At 39.0% G+C, this 15,509-nt stretch overlaps 2 long non-coding RNA genes across 2 annotated transcripts; both read left to right on the top strand.

Annotated features, from left to right (window-relative positions):
• Positions 1 to 5,654: 5,654 nt before the first annotated feature.
• Positions 5,655 to 6,687, top strand: LOC138211476 (uncharacterized). Its single transcript, XR_011179342.1, has 3 exons — positions 5,655 to 5,908; positions 5,996 to 6,097; positions 6,442 to 6,687. It is a non-coding gene; the product is annotated as an uncharacterized lncRNA (long non-coding RNA).
• Positions 6,688 to 10,965: 4,278 nt separating this feature from the next.
• Positions 10,966 to 12,632, top strand: LOC138211258 (uncharacterized). Its single transcript, XR_011179322.1, has 3 exons — positions 10,966 to 11,088; positions 11,172 to 11,273; positions 11,558 to 12,632. It is a non-coding gene; the product is annotated as an uncharacterized lncRNA (long non-coding RNA).
• Positions 12,633 to 15,509: the final 2,877 nt, after the last annotated feature.

Genomic DNA, 15,509 nt, shown 5'->3' with positions numbered 1-15,509 from the left:
TCATAAATGAGAGTTTAAAGTATTAAACTGATGTTTAACTTAAATGCACCGCCGTGATTCAGTCGGTGGTTAAATTTAGCATGGTAGCAAGAAGGGTATGGTCAGGATGTTAAACATTGTTTAGTAATTTTTGTCTTTATTTTCTTCAGATCTCTTACGGTGTGTTCACTTCCAGTTTTCACTGCGTTTTATGGATTCAAGTCCCATTCAATAAAGTTTTGTGAACCATCAGTAAAAGACACCAGACCATCATTCATCGGGGATGCTACAGTTTATGAGGCCATTTCTGCACAGACTTATATGTTTTATGACTATTGGTCGATACAGCTGATTCTGATAGTTCACATGGTTGAAGCTGTGACAGCAGACAATGCACGCCTTTTCTTCTGGACCTGATCAATAACAGGTGACATCTGTGACTCAAGTGTTGGATATATGCTGTTAAATAAAAGTGGTCTGACCGCTATACTGACCTGGTCATCAAACACTGAACTGAAAGAGACAGAGAAACTGTGTTTGGACTGTTTTAGAAATGTCTGCTGTCAGTCTCCTTCACTCAGTCCATCAAACACGAAGGCCAACTTGTAGGTTGAAAGAGGAAGTAAAACGTCTCTTTGTTTTCTCCTCTCACTGTAAAAAGAAGTAAACATGACATCACTCTTCTTGGTGAGAACGTTCACACCTTCCTCTGCGGCTGATTGCTGAAAAGACACTTTGCAGGCTGCTCAAAGGACAATACACAGGTTTAGTTTAGGGACAATTAGAGACTAAACTGCTGTGAAGAGACATGGAAGCTGTGTTTGGACTGTTGGTGATGCTACTAGGAGTCTCTCATGGTGAGCTGCTCAACTTCTTTCTTCTGGCACTTTATTAAAACTCATAGGATTAATATCAACGTGTTTTGTAGATGTGCGATCACATATAGTTAATAAAGTTAAGACAATATTTACAGTGATGTACAGCAGTTCAAATACTGTAAAGAACATTGTTGGGTTTAAGATCAGTACAGTCAATAACCATTTTATATAACAGCAGTGCTGAATAATATTCATCACTATATCGTGTTGTTCAAATGGAGAATACTTTAGTTGCTGTTTGGTCGACGGAGGGATTTAAAATAAGTGCATCATTTTTTGAATGAAAACATCTTTTGTAATAATATAGCCTATTTCTGTTTGAATTTGTTGCATAAGACCAAGCTCTCGTCTCTTGTTACTTGTTTCACAGTAAACCTACAACATCTTGGTAAATTATCGAATAAACAGATTGTATTATCACGGCACTTTATATCCAGATTATTAATTTTTTTCAAGCATTTTAAATTTGAGCTGTTTAACTGGCCCTTTAAATCTCCCTTTAAAATGATCTTAATGGTATAAAGAGTAAAGGAGATTGGTTTCTCACTGTTGCTGTTTCTCAAGAGCCATGTTTTCAATGTTGCAGTTGTAATCTTATAAAAACTTTACAGTGTTTGCCTCAGACTATACTGCAAGTGTAGGAAGTCTCTGCTCCAAGGCTGTATTTTTGGTTATTGTCATAGTTGTAAACATCAGTGAGACACTTTACCTAAACTACCAACTGTGGCCTGGAGGCTCTATTAACTGTTTAATGTGTAACATCGCGAGACAAAATGGTAATACCAGTTATAATACCATATATGGTATTGATCCAACACTTCATTGCCGCTACGTAACGCCTGCCCACTCTGAGTGAAATATTCAAAGCTCATGTTTTTATGGCCACAGCGCTTCTTCTGAATTGTTCCTCATTTTTTACACATTTGTTCAAAACACTGGATGACCCAACTCATAATTTGTTTTAGGATTTTAAGCTTCCCTTGAGTTGCAGCAATTAAAATGTTCTGTGGGTTCAACAAAGTTTGACAGATGTAGGATTGTAATTACTGACTGAGGTCAACTTACCTCAAAACTCTGTTTTAGGGAAATAATGGCGTTCGCTGAACCACAACTTTTTTCCCATCACAGGCGGTGGTGGAAAAAGTGATGAGATATTTTACTTTGTAAAAAGTAGCAACAAAGCAGTAAAAAAAACAACAACAACAACTCCGATACAAATAAGTTTTTACATTTGCTGCACAAGAAAAGAAAACCTGTGTGCCCACTGTGGTCTGTGAGACACAGAGATGCAGCAAACCTACAATATTAATATGTTTGCTGCATCTAATTCTCATCATCATTCATTCTGTATAAAATGAAGGATCACAATTGTTTCTTTTTATTTTTCAAATTTTACAGGAGTGGAAACTCACTGTGATGGCAGACAGTATGCAGCTCAATGTTATGGACCTTTGGGAGGAACTGTGGTCCTCCAGCTGATGGACGGAGCCTCTCAAATACATAGATACGAATGGAAGAATGAATCCACGATAATACTCCACGGGAAACAAAATGAAATTATAACTAATTCTCTAAAAGACAGATCTGTCTTTACTCCCAGTAATGGGACATTTAGGATCAATAAACTCAGCAGGACAGACAGTAGTGAATATACACTTTTAATATTTGATTCAAACAGAACGCTGACATCGAAAAAGACTCTACATTTGTCTATTCAAGGTAAATTACTTTTTTCATACAGAGAAATTTTGTCATACGGATAGATATAAATCTCACATTGTATTGATAATCTACATTATGTATCACATACTCTACATCAGGGGTCTCAAACTCGCGGCCCGCGGGCCATTTGCGGCCCGCGAGACGATATTTTGTGGCCCCCACCTTAATATGAAAGTTTAATGTTAGTGCGGCCCGCGAGTTTTATATGAATGGCACTTTCCAGTGTTGTGTGCGGAGCTGAACGAACCGACCAATCACGGTGGGTATATGGCTCTCGGGGGCGGGACATCGACCGGGCTCGATGCAAGCAGAGAAACATTTCACAATGACTGAAAGTGACAGCAGCGTTGCCATGGAGAGTTTTCTTCCGGGCCTGGCTGGCTGCCTCGTTTCTATTCGGCAAACGCGGACATCCGTCCCAGCGCGCTGCGTTCACAACACTTCCAAAAACAAGTTTTTAAGTTGCTGCCCAGCGGGACATTATACGTATATATGTCTCTCTCTGACAAAATAAATCAACGTGATGCGTACGCGGCGAGATAAAAGAAAGGAAATAATGTAGTCTAACGTGGTCTGCAGTCACATACCGACACCTGTCCGTCGGCAATAACAGTCCCCGATAACCCGGATTAATTATAGGGTCGCACCGTTATTTGGGGGTCATTATTTTTTTGTTTGCATTGCCTCACACGATGAACACTACATCTATTTCTATATGATGTCATAAACACGGCTAAACACGACAGTGACACCAAGTGGAATTAAAATATATTCCACAGCCCCAAACATGTCTTTTTCAAAGCCTGCAGTGAAGAGAAAGGTTGGTGATGAGCACAGACAATCCCAGGAAAAGTGGGAGATGCAATATTTCTTTGTTGAGCACAGGGGCACCCCGACGTGTCTTATTTGCACAGAGAAAGTTGCGGTGCACAAGGAATACAATTTGAAACGTCATTACACAACTAGACATGCTGAGGAGTATGCAAAATACCAGGGAGATGAGAGAGCCAACCGGGTTGCAAATCTTAAAACATGTCTACTGAGGCAACAAGATTTCTTCAAGAAAGCAACCAAAGAGAATAATGCAGCAGTCGAAGCTCGCTACGTGGTTAGTGAGATGATTGCTAAGGCGGGAAAGCCGTTCACAGAAGGTGAATTCGTCAAAAAGTGCATATGACAGGCTGCAAGTGTAGTCTGTCCGGAAAAGAAAGGTCAGTTTAGCAACATCAGCCTTCCTGCCAACACCGTAGCAGAGCGCATTTCTGACCTGTCAAGTAACATTTATGATCAACTGTGTGAGAAAGCCAAATATTTCAGTGTATACTCAGTCGCTCTTGATGAGACCACAGACATCAGAGACACCGCCCAGCTCGCAATGTATGTCCGTGGTATCGATGACAATTTTGAAGTGATAGAGGAGTTGCTCACAGTAATCCCAATGCATGGCCAGACCACCGCTCAGGAGATATTTCACCAGCGGTGTGATGCCATTGAGAATGCCGGTTTGCCATGGAAGAGGTTTGTTGGAATAACAAGCGATGGAGCGCCATCAATGACAGGGAGGAAAAATGGACTGGTGGCACTTGTTCAAAAAAAACTGGAAGAGGAGGGTGTGAAGGAGGCCATTGCTCTGCACTGCATTATCCATCAGCAGGCCCTTTGCAGCAAATGCCTGAAGTTTGACAATGTGATGTCTGTCGTTGTGAAATGCATCAACCAAATCAGATCCAGGGGCTTAAAGCACCGAAGGTTCTGTGCTCTACTTCACCGAGGTACGTTGGCTCAGCAGGGAAACGCCTTGAAGAGATTTTTTGAGTTGAGAGCAGAAGTGAAAGCCTTCATGGAGAAGGATGGGGTGGCTGTTCCTGTGCTAAGTGATCCCAAATGGCTCATGGACTTAGCTTTTCTTGTTGATATCACACATGAGCTTAATGTACTGAACAAGAGTTTACAAGGCCAGGGGCAACTCGTCAGTGCTGCCTATGACGACGTGAGAGCATTCTCCACAAAACTTGTGTTATGGAAAGCCCAGCTCTCTCAGACAAACCTTTGCCATTTCCCAGCATGCAAGGCACTCGTGGATGCAGGCACACCATTCAGTGGTGAGAAGTATGTTGATGCCATTTTGAAGCGACAGGAGGAATTTGATTACAGATTTGCAGACTTCAGAGCCACATTTCACATTTTTGCGGACCCCTTCTCCTTTGATGTGCAAGATGCCCCTCCTGTGCTTCAAATGGAGCTCATTGACCTGCAGTGCAACTCTGACCTCAAAGCCAAGTTCAGGGAGGTGAGTGGAAAAGCAGACAAGCTTGGGCAATTTTTGAGAGAATTGACCCCCAGCTTCCCTGAGCTTTCCCGAGTGTTCAAGCAGACCATGTGCCTTTTTGGGAGCACATACTTGTGCAAAAAGCTCTTCTCCACCAAGAACTTCAATAAGTCCAAGTACAGGTCCAGACTTACTGATGATCATCTTCAAGCCATACTGAGGGTCTCAACTGCTTCCTCCCTCAAGACAAATGGGGCTCAGCTATGCGAGAGGAAGCGCTGCCAGGTCTCCAGCAGCAAGGAGTAGGCAAGAGAAGCCATGTTCAGAAGAAGAGTTCATGTTCTTCAATGTTCCATTCATGTTCAGGACAATTCATGTTCAGAAGAACCCATTGAGGTTAATGAACTGTTAATAAAGACGTTTAAATCTGAATACAGCAGATATAGAAGACTGAAGAAACCACACATAGTTGCTGACTAGAGAAATCTAATTATTATTATTTTATTTATTACTGATTTATTTACTTATTAATTCTTAATTTGTTTATTTATTTTTTCATCTTATTTTGTGTTAAAAAAATAAAAATAAAGACATTTGAGAAGATTAGAATTTTTTTAACAAAGCTTTTCTTGTGGAACACCCGATGCGGCCCAGCCTCACCCAGACTCTGCCTCCAGCGGCCCCCGAGTAAATTAAGTTTGAGACCCCTGCTCTACATGTATCTGTATTTTGAGCCTTTGGAAACTGTAAAAAAGGATCAAGGTACTGCTGCAATATCAAAACTCTTCTGTGTGTCTTTCAGCTCCTGTGTCCTCTGTCCTGGTGGTCTCTGAGTGTCTGTCCCAGGGAGAGATGAAGGTTTCCTGCTCCTCTGAGGGAGGGGACAGTCCTCAGTACAGCTGGACTCTGGGTGGACGTGCACTGACAGACGCTGAGCTCTGCTCTGCAAATAAAGAGGAAAACAGTATCACTCTGAAACAACATGTCTCAGGACGTGTTGCTTGTAAAGTCTGGAATCACGTCAGCAGTGTCTCCAAAGAAGAGGATATAATGAACTGTGGTGAGTGAGAAATAATGTGATCATTATGACACTGATGATTATAATTACTCTGTTCATCTGTTGTATATTGTGTTTGTTTTTTCGTAGGATTCATTTACATTAACTGCATCTCCAATGGGACAGACATAACACAGTGGGTGTTTGCAGCCAATAACACCCTGTGTATTCAATCAACAACAGTCACTTCAGGTAAGGAGACTGACATAGTTTCACTTCCACCCTCCAAATAATGACATCAGCTGAACCACAACTTTTTTCCCATCACAGGCGGTGGTGGAAAAAGTGATGAGATATTTTATTTTGTAAAAATTAGCAACACAGCAGTAAAAAAACAACAACAACTCCAATACAAAAAAGTTTTTATGTTTGCTGCACAAGAAAGGAAAACCTGTGTGCCCACTGTGGTCTGTGAGACACAGAGATGCAGCAAACCTCCAATATTAATGTGTTTGCTGCATCTAATTCTCAGCATCATTCATTCTGTATAAAATGAAGGATCACAATTGTTTCTTTTTATTTTTCAAATTTTACAGGAGTGGAAACTCACTGTGATGGCAGACAGTATGCAGCTCAATGTTATGGACCTTTGGGAGGAACTGTGGTCCTCCAGCTGATGGACGGAGCCTCTCAAATACATAGATACGAATTGAAGAAAGAATCCACGATAATACTCCACGGGAAACAAAATGAAATTATAACTATTTCTCTAAAAGACAGATCTGTCTTTACTCCCAGTAATGGGACATTTAGGATCAATAAACTCAGCAGGACAGATAGTAGTGAATATACACTTTTAATCTTTGATTTAGAAGCAAAGCTGACATCGAAACAGACTCTACATTTGTCTATTCAAGGTAAATTACTTTTTTCAGACTGAGAAATGTAGTCACATGGATAGCTATAAATCTCACATTGTATTGATAATCTACATTATGTATCACATACTCTACATGTATCTGTATTTTGAGCCTTTAGAAACTGTAAAAAAGGATCAAGATACTGCTGCAATGTCTAAAGTCATCTATGCATCTTTCAGCTCCTGTGTCCTCTGTCCTGATAGTATCTGAGTGTCTGTCCCAGGGAGAGATGAAGGTTTCCTGCTCCTCTGAGGGAGGGGACAGTCCTCAGTACAGCTGGACTCTGGGTGGACGTGCACTGACAGACGCTGAGTTCTACTCTGCAAATAAAGAGGAAAACAGTATCACTCTGAAACAACATGTCTCAGGACGTGTTGCTTGTAAAGTCTGGAATCACGTCAGCAGTGTCTCCAAAGAAGAGGATATAATGAACTGTGGTGAGTGAGAAATAATGTGATCATTATGACATTGATGATTGTAATTACTCTGTTCATCTGTTGTATATTGTGTTTGTTTGCTCGTAGGATTCATTTACATTAACTGCATCTCCAATGGGACAGAAAAATCACAGTGGGTGTTTCCAGCCAATAACACCCTGTGTATTCAATCAACAACTGTCACATCAGGTAAGGAGACTAACATAGTTTCACTTCCACCCTCCAAATAATGACATCAGCTGAACCACAACTTTTTTCCCATCACAGGCGGTGGTGTAAAAAGTGATGAGATATTTTACTTTGTAAAAAGTAGCAACACAGCAGTAAAAAAAAACAACATCAACTCCAATACAAATAAGTTTTTACATTTGCTGCACAAAAAAAGAAAACCTGTGTGCCCACTGTGGTCTGTGAGACACAGAGATGCAACAAACCTACAATATTAATGTGTTTGCTGCATCTAATTCTCATCATCATTCATTCTGTATAAAATGAAGAATTACAATTGTTTCTTTTTGTTTTTAAAATTTTACAGGAGTGGAAACTCACTGTGATGGCAGACAGTATGCAGCTAAATGTTATGGACCTTTGGGAGGAACTGTGGTCCTCCAGCTGATGGACGAAGCCTCTCAAATACATAGATACGAATTGAAGAAAGAATCCACGATAATACTCCGCGGGAAACAAAATGAAATTATAACTAATTCTCTAAAAGACAGATCTGTCTTTACTCCCAGTAATGGGACATTTCGGATCAATAAACTCAGCAGGACAGACAGTAGTGAATATACACTTTTAATCTTTGATTCAAACGGAGCGCTGACATCGAAAAAGACTCTACATTTGTCTATTCAAGGTAAATTACTTTTTTCATACAGAGAAATGTAGTCATATGGATAGATATAAATCTCACATTGTATTGATAATCTACATTATGTATCACATACTCTACATGTATCTGTATTTTGAGCCTTTAGAAACTGTAAAAAAGGATCAAGATACTGCTGCAATATCAAAAGTCCTTTGTATGTCTTTCAGCTCCTTTGTCCTCTGTCCTGATGGACTCTGAGTGTCTGTCCCAGGGAGAGATGAAGGTTTCCTGCTCCTCTGAGGGAGGGGACAGTCCTCAGTACAGCTGGACTCTGGGTGGACGTGCACTGACAGACGCTGAGCTCTACTCTGAAAATAAAGAGGAAAACAGTATCACTCTGAAACAACATGTCTCAGGACGTGTTGCTTGTAAAGTCTGGAATCACGTCAGTAGTGTCTCCAAAGAAGAGGATATAATAAACTGTGGTGAGTGAGAAATAATGTGATCATTATGACACTGATGATTATAATTACTCTGTTCATCTGTTGTATATTGTGTTTGTTTTTTCATAGGATTCATTTACATTAACTGCATCTCCAATGGGACAGAAATATCACAGTGGGTGTTTGCAGCCAATAACACCCTGTGTATTCAATCAACAACAGTCACTTCAGGTAAGGAGACTGACATAGTTTCACTTACACCCTCCAAATAATGACATCAGCTGAACCACAACGTTTTTCCCATCACAGGCAGTGGTGGAAGAAGTGATGAGATATTTTATTTTGTAAAAAGTAGCAACACAGCAGTAAAAAAACAACAACAACTCCAATACAAAAAAGTTTTTATGTTTGCTGCACAAGAAAGGAAAACCTGTGTGCCCACTGTGGTCTGTGAGACACAGAGATGCAGCAAACCTCCAATATTAATGTGTTTGCTGCATCTAATTCTCAGCATCATTCATTCTGTATAAAATGAAGGATCACAATTGTTTCTTTTTATTTTTCAAATTTTACAGGAGTGGAAACTCACTGTGATGGCAGACAGTATGCAGCTAAATGTTATGGACCTTTGGGAGGAACTGTGGTCCTCCAGCTGATGGACGGAGCCTCTCAAATACATCGATACGAATTGAAGAAAGAATCCACGATAATACTCCACGGGAAACAAAATGAAATTATAACTATTTCTCTAAAAGACAGATCTGTCTTTACTCCCAGTAATGGGACATTTAGGATCAATAAACTCAGCAGGACAGATAGTAGTGAATATACACTTTCAATCTTTGATTTAGAAGCAAAGCTGACATCGAAACAGACTCTACATTTGTCTATTCAAGGTAAATTATTTTTTTCAGACTGAGAAATGTAGTCACATGGATAGATATAAATCTCACATTGTATTGATAATCTACATCATGTATCACATACTCTATATGTATCTGTATTTTGAGCCTTTAGAAACTGTAAAAAAGGATCAAGATACTGCTGCAATGTCTAAAGTCCTCTATGCATCTTTCAGCTCCTGTGTCCTCTGTCCTGATAGTATCTGAGTGTCTGTCCCAGGGAGAGATGAAGGTTTCCTGCTCCTCTGAGGGAGGGGACAGTCCTCAGTACAGCTGGACTCTGGGTGGACGTCCACTGACAGACGCTGAGCTCTGCTCTGCAAATAAAGAGGAAAACAGTATCACTCTGAAACAACATGTCTCAGGACGTGTTGCTTGTAAAGTCTGGAATCACGTCAGTAGTGTCTCCAAAGAAGAGGATATAATGAACTGTGGTGAGTGAGAAATAATGTGATCATTATGACATTGATGATTATAATTACTCTGTTCATCTGTTGTATATTGTGTTTGTTTGTTCATAGGATTCATTTACATGAACTGCATCTCCAATGGGACAGAAAAATCACAGTGGGTGTTTCCAGCCAATAACACCCTGTGTATTCAATCAACAACTGTCACATCAGGTAAGGAGACTGACATAGTTTCACTTCCACCCTCCAAATAATGACATCAGCTGAACCACAACTTTTTTCCCATCACAGGCGGTGGTGGAAAAAGTGATGAGATATTTTACTTTGTAAAAAGTAGCAACACAGCAGTAAAAAAAACCAACATCAACTCCAATACAAATAAGTTTTTACATTTGCTGCACAAGAAAAGAAAACCTGTGTGCCCACTGTGGTCTGTGAGACACAGAGATGCAACAAACCTACAATATTAATGTGTTTGCTGCATCTAATTCTCATCATCATTCATTCTGTATAAAATGAAGAATCACAATTGTTTCTTTTTGTTTTTAAAATTTTACAGGAGTGGAAACTCACTGTGATGGCAGACAGTATGCAGCTAAATGTTATGGACCTTTGGGAGGAACTGTGGTCCTCCAGCTGATGGACGGAGCCTCTCAAATACATAGATACGAATTGAAGAAAGAATCCACGATAATACTCCGCGGGAAACAAAATGAAATTATAACTAATTCTCTAAAAGACAGATCTGTCTTTACTCCCAGTAATGGGACATTTCGGATCAATAAACTCAGCAGGACAGACAGTAGTGAATACACACTTTCAATCTTTGATTTAGAAGCAAGGCTGACATCGAAAAAGACTCTACATTTGTCTATTCAAGGTAAATTACTTTTTTCATACAGAGAAATGTAGTCATATGGATAGATATAAATCTCACATTGTATTGATAATCTACATTATGTATCACATACTCTACATGTATCTGTATTTTGAGCCTTTAGAAACTGTAAAAAAGGATCAAGATACTGCTGCAATATCAAAAGTCCTTTGTATGTCTTTCAGCTCCTTTGTCCTCTGTCCTGATGGACTCTGAGTGTCTGTCCCAGGGAGAGATGAAGGTTTCCTGCTCCTCTGAGGGAGGGGACAGTCCTCAATACAGCTGGACTCTGGGTGGACATGCACTGACAGACACTGAGCTCTACTCTGAAAATAAAGAGGAAAACAGTATCACTCTGAAACAACATGTCTCAGGACGTGTTGCTTGTAAAGTCTGGAATCACGTCAGTAGTGTCTCCAAAGAAGAGGATATAATGAACTGTGGTGAGTGAGAAATAATGTGATCATTATGACACTGATGATTATAATTACTCTGTTCATCTGTTGTATATTGTGTTTGTTCATAGGATTCATTTACATTAATTGCATCTCGGATGGGACAAACATCTCACAGTGGGTGTTTCCAGCCAATAACACCCTGTGTATTCAATCAACAACAGTCACTTCAGGTAAGGAGACTGACATAGTTTCACTTACACCCTCCATTAATATCACATCCTTCAATGAAACTGTGACTCCTGGCAGTGATGGTCCATGGTACCTTTGTAAGTGAAAACTTACTCTGCTGCAGTGAATTCATTGATGTCATTTTCTCCTTTGCTCATCTGTCTTCTTAATAACACACGTAGAGTTCGCTGACTTCAATGTTGTGTCATTAACCTTGTTTTATTTTTACTTTCCATTAATCAAATCCAGTTCTAACTTGACTTGTGATTTTTGTGTCTCTCAACAGATCACTACTTGCTTGGTTTGCGAGCGGCCGTCTTTTTTCTCTTGTTAATTGGGATTCATATATTTTTTGCTTGTAAGAAAATAAAAGCTAAAGGCTCTGCTATCCCACAAACGACAGACCAGCCAGACAACTCGGTTTTGATGGTTGAAATGAGAAGTCCTGCATCTTAAACCTACACTGATAGTGTCGCTCTTCACCTGCTGTTATTTGCATTGTGTCTGTTTGTGGTTGGAAAATTAAGTTTAGAGTGAAATTTCTCTCCTGGTTTTAATCTTCACAAATTCTGTTTCCATCTTCGCAGCTCTCCATGATTTCAAATATAACGCTCTGAGAGCTTTCTGTTTTAATATCACTGTAGAAACCCTAAAGGAAGCTTATTGTGACCCGACAGTGATCACAAGTAAACCAGTCTGTCTCTTTTCATTTGTCGCTAGACTGGTTGTAGATTTGGTGAAATTGGGATCAGATTTTCTTTTGCAAAGAAATAATTCGAGTAGAAGAAACGACTTCTTCTAAAATGTTCAGTGCACGACAACCTTTGGACAGTGATGAAACATCCAGATGCCTACAGCTCCACCTGTGATCACAGAACAGAAAACACACTTGTAAATATGTTATGTTGTAGAAAACGTTTTTTGTTTATTTTTTTACTTTATTAATCCCCGAGGGGAAATTTCTTCGCTACAGCAGGGGGGCTCTCAGGGCGGAGTTGCTGCAACAGGCTGCCACTAGCGCGGCGCCAGGTAACCTGACCTGAGGTGCATGTTTTTGGATGATGGGAGGAAGCCAGAGAACACGGAGAGAACCCACGCAAGCACAGGGAGAACATGCAAACTCCGCACAGAAAGGCCCAGGACCGGATTCGAACCCGGAACCTTTTTGCTATGAGGCGACAATGCTAACCACTGCACCACCGTCACTGCCGGACTAAACTAAAGTCCAAACAAAGACACATTTCAGTGTAAGTGTACATAATGCTGTTAGCTTTTGGTGTAAAAATCTGCGGCAGCATGTTATATTACAGCCTGCAATTTACAGTGTGACTGTTGCATGAATAAAGTATCAATAAAATAGGTATGGGGTACTAATAGTACTTATTACTGAATTGAAATCTCAAAGCTCTTGTTTTTCTTTTTATGATATTTATAATAATGTATTTGTCTCATTTCCTCCGAATATTATTTTAAATAAAACAAATGTAACAATAAAATGAACATGAACATTGTAAAAGTAATTGAACTATAACTGTGTGTCCATCAAACTAAATTTGTACGTAGTGAAAAGGGGCAGAAGATAACTGATAGTGTAATAGAATAAGAGAGGATCTTTGTTGGAAAAGCTGCATATATGGTTTGTATGTTGACAGCTTTTGTTGCGTATTGTTTCACTTCCTTCATAGCTGAGCGCAACGACAAGCTTTCCTTGTTTGGTTAAACTTAACATGTAATCTGAAAAAACAGAACTTCAGAAATGATTTCAAAACTTCTGCAAAGATTCTTGTCTCCAGCACCTTTTTTTATTTTTTTTTATTTCTGAGACGCTTTTAGTCCACACACTGTCTGTTTAATGAAACTGAAAAGTAACTTTTAAAAACTGCTCAGCATAAATGCACTAGTTATATCTTGAGGCACAATATGAGTCGGGGAATTTCTAGTCATGCTGTTCCCAATAAGAGGAATTCATGCTTCCTTTGCAATGTTTCAAAGAACACAACAAGCATTAACATCTGAGAATTCAGTTTGAGGTTTGAATGAAGAAGTCATGTCTTAAAACTCAGCATTAAGAAAAAACATATTCACCCTGCATGAAGGCAGCTTGAGAGAAGTGGCAGTATGCAGTACAAATTCACAGCAAACTAAAGATTAAATGTAGAAGTGTCAGTACTGTGTAGTGGTTAACACCGGCCCTGTTGAAGCACTGGTAAGACCGAATAGAAATCTCAAAGCATCAGTAGGACATTTAAATAGCGATGCAGCGCTGCTTTGGAGGTTCTTGCTTCCAGGAAAGATGAACTTGCAGGTGGAGGCAGACATCCTTGTATTACCCACCAATATCAGCTATGAAGGAAGTGAAACAACACGCAACAAAAGCTGTCAACATACAAACCATATATGCAGCTTTTCCCACAAAGATCCTCTCTTATTCTATTACACTATCAGTTATCTTCTGCCCCTTTTCACTGCGTACAAATTTAGTCTGATGGACACACAGTTATAGTTCAATTACTTTTACAATGTTCATATTCATTTTATTGTATTAACGTCACATTAGCCTTACGATAATGCTGGCCTGACTTCAAAAGAGCTCAAAGAAGCACAAACAGAGTCAGATAATCACAGAGCTTCTCCAACCAGTAAATGCAGGCTGGGAGCAGCAAGTTAACGTTAGCACCCCTACTACCAATAAACAGCCTGTTGATGTAACATTGCCATCTGCAAAAATCCTATCGTCTGAGAACACCTTATTCATGAATCATAGTGCTTTTGTCCTCCCAGAAATGTCTAGCGCTTGTAGATTTTATGCTCCCTTCAAATATTCAATTAGATAATATAACCATACAGTCTATGAATGCAACCCATTTGTCTCCCGTTTCTTATGAACTCCAGAGATACAGAGCTCTTATGAGAAAAGGGTGGAAGTCATCCATGGTTGACCAATTGGTCAGACTTCCTGTATCCGTTTCACATTAAAAGCCCCTCAGTGTTTCATACAGAGTTACAAATTTATGTTCTGAACATCAGCAATATCCACTAGTGTCTTTCATTCCCTGTACAAATTGAGAATGTGAAACTTTTTGATTTACTGCTTGCTGCCGAGACACACGGCAACATTTGAATCTGGCAACAATTTTGTTTTCTTTTAATCACTGTGTTTTACTTTTATTAAGTTTAAGCTCTCCTGTAAATTTTAATTTAACAACTTTCTGTGCAGCTTAGACATACACTGTAAATAATCAAGAGGGTGTTTATTATATTCAGGCTGAAAACTAAACTCAAAGTTGCATTTAACGTTGAATATAAACAAATGTTACTTAAGCGTGATATGATTTTAGTGAAACCCAAACACAGCCTGAATGTGTCACAACACAACATGACTAATGAGCTTTGGCATAAGCGAATACAAGTTTTACGAAATAAACTTTTAATCATTTGCTTCCTTGTGGCCGGTAAATTCTGTGATTTTGAAGATTTTTAGTACAAGTACTAACACAAGAACTAATGCCTGAATAGTGATGTATTCTGGTGCTGTTTCTTTACGTTATATATATTATAATTTTATAGTATATTATATTCAATAACTTTGTCTGTTTTAATAATAATTTAACTTTATTTCACGCAGCCCCATCCATCACACTGCTGTATTTAATTTATAGCAAAAATATTTTCAACATGTAAAACATCCAGATGCAATGAAATGTTTGAAAATAAAAAAATATGATATCTAATTACAAATTCGCTCTTTTATTATTGTTTAACTACAAGCAGATCAAAGATTTACATTGATTTACACCACATTTTTGTGATAAGTGACTTCAAAAATATGGTTACACAGCTGCTACTGTTTTAAGATCAGATCGTGTAAATTTCACCACTGTCACAACTCTGTTTTTTAAATCAAAATCTATTTTAAGACTATACAAGATTTAAAAAAAAAAAAAAAATATGAAAAGTCCACAAGCTTTCTCAGCTCCCCACACATACTAAATGTTCTGTTTGCTGTTGGATTTTTGAGTCCACGGTTCAGTATCCATCGGTGATAACGGCCCTCAGTTCAGAGTTCATTCAAGTCCAAACTCACACTGAAGGTTTATATTCTTATATACTTGACCCTGCACAAAACACAAGACAGTACAAAAAAACATTTTCACCAACATATTACAGTATTTACTGAGTCTAGATCATTAATGATTGACCTTTTCTTGATCAGGAGTAGGCATGTGAAGTGTTACCTG

This window comes from Embiotoca jacksoni, unplaced genomic scaffold, assembly GCF_022577435.1.
Source record: "Embiotoca jacksoni isolate LCO1_2020_lvr unplaced genomic scaffold, fEmbJac1.0.p SCAF_5, whole genome shotgun sequence".
NCBI lineage: Eukaryota > Metazoa > Chordata > Actinopteri > Embiotocidae > Embiotoca > Embiotoca jacksoni.
Note: the sequence above shows the minus strand (reverse complement) of the source record. Positions and strands in the feature narration are given on the sequence as shown.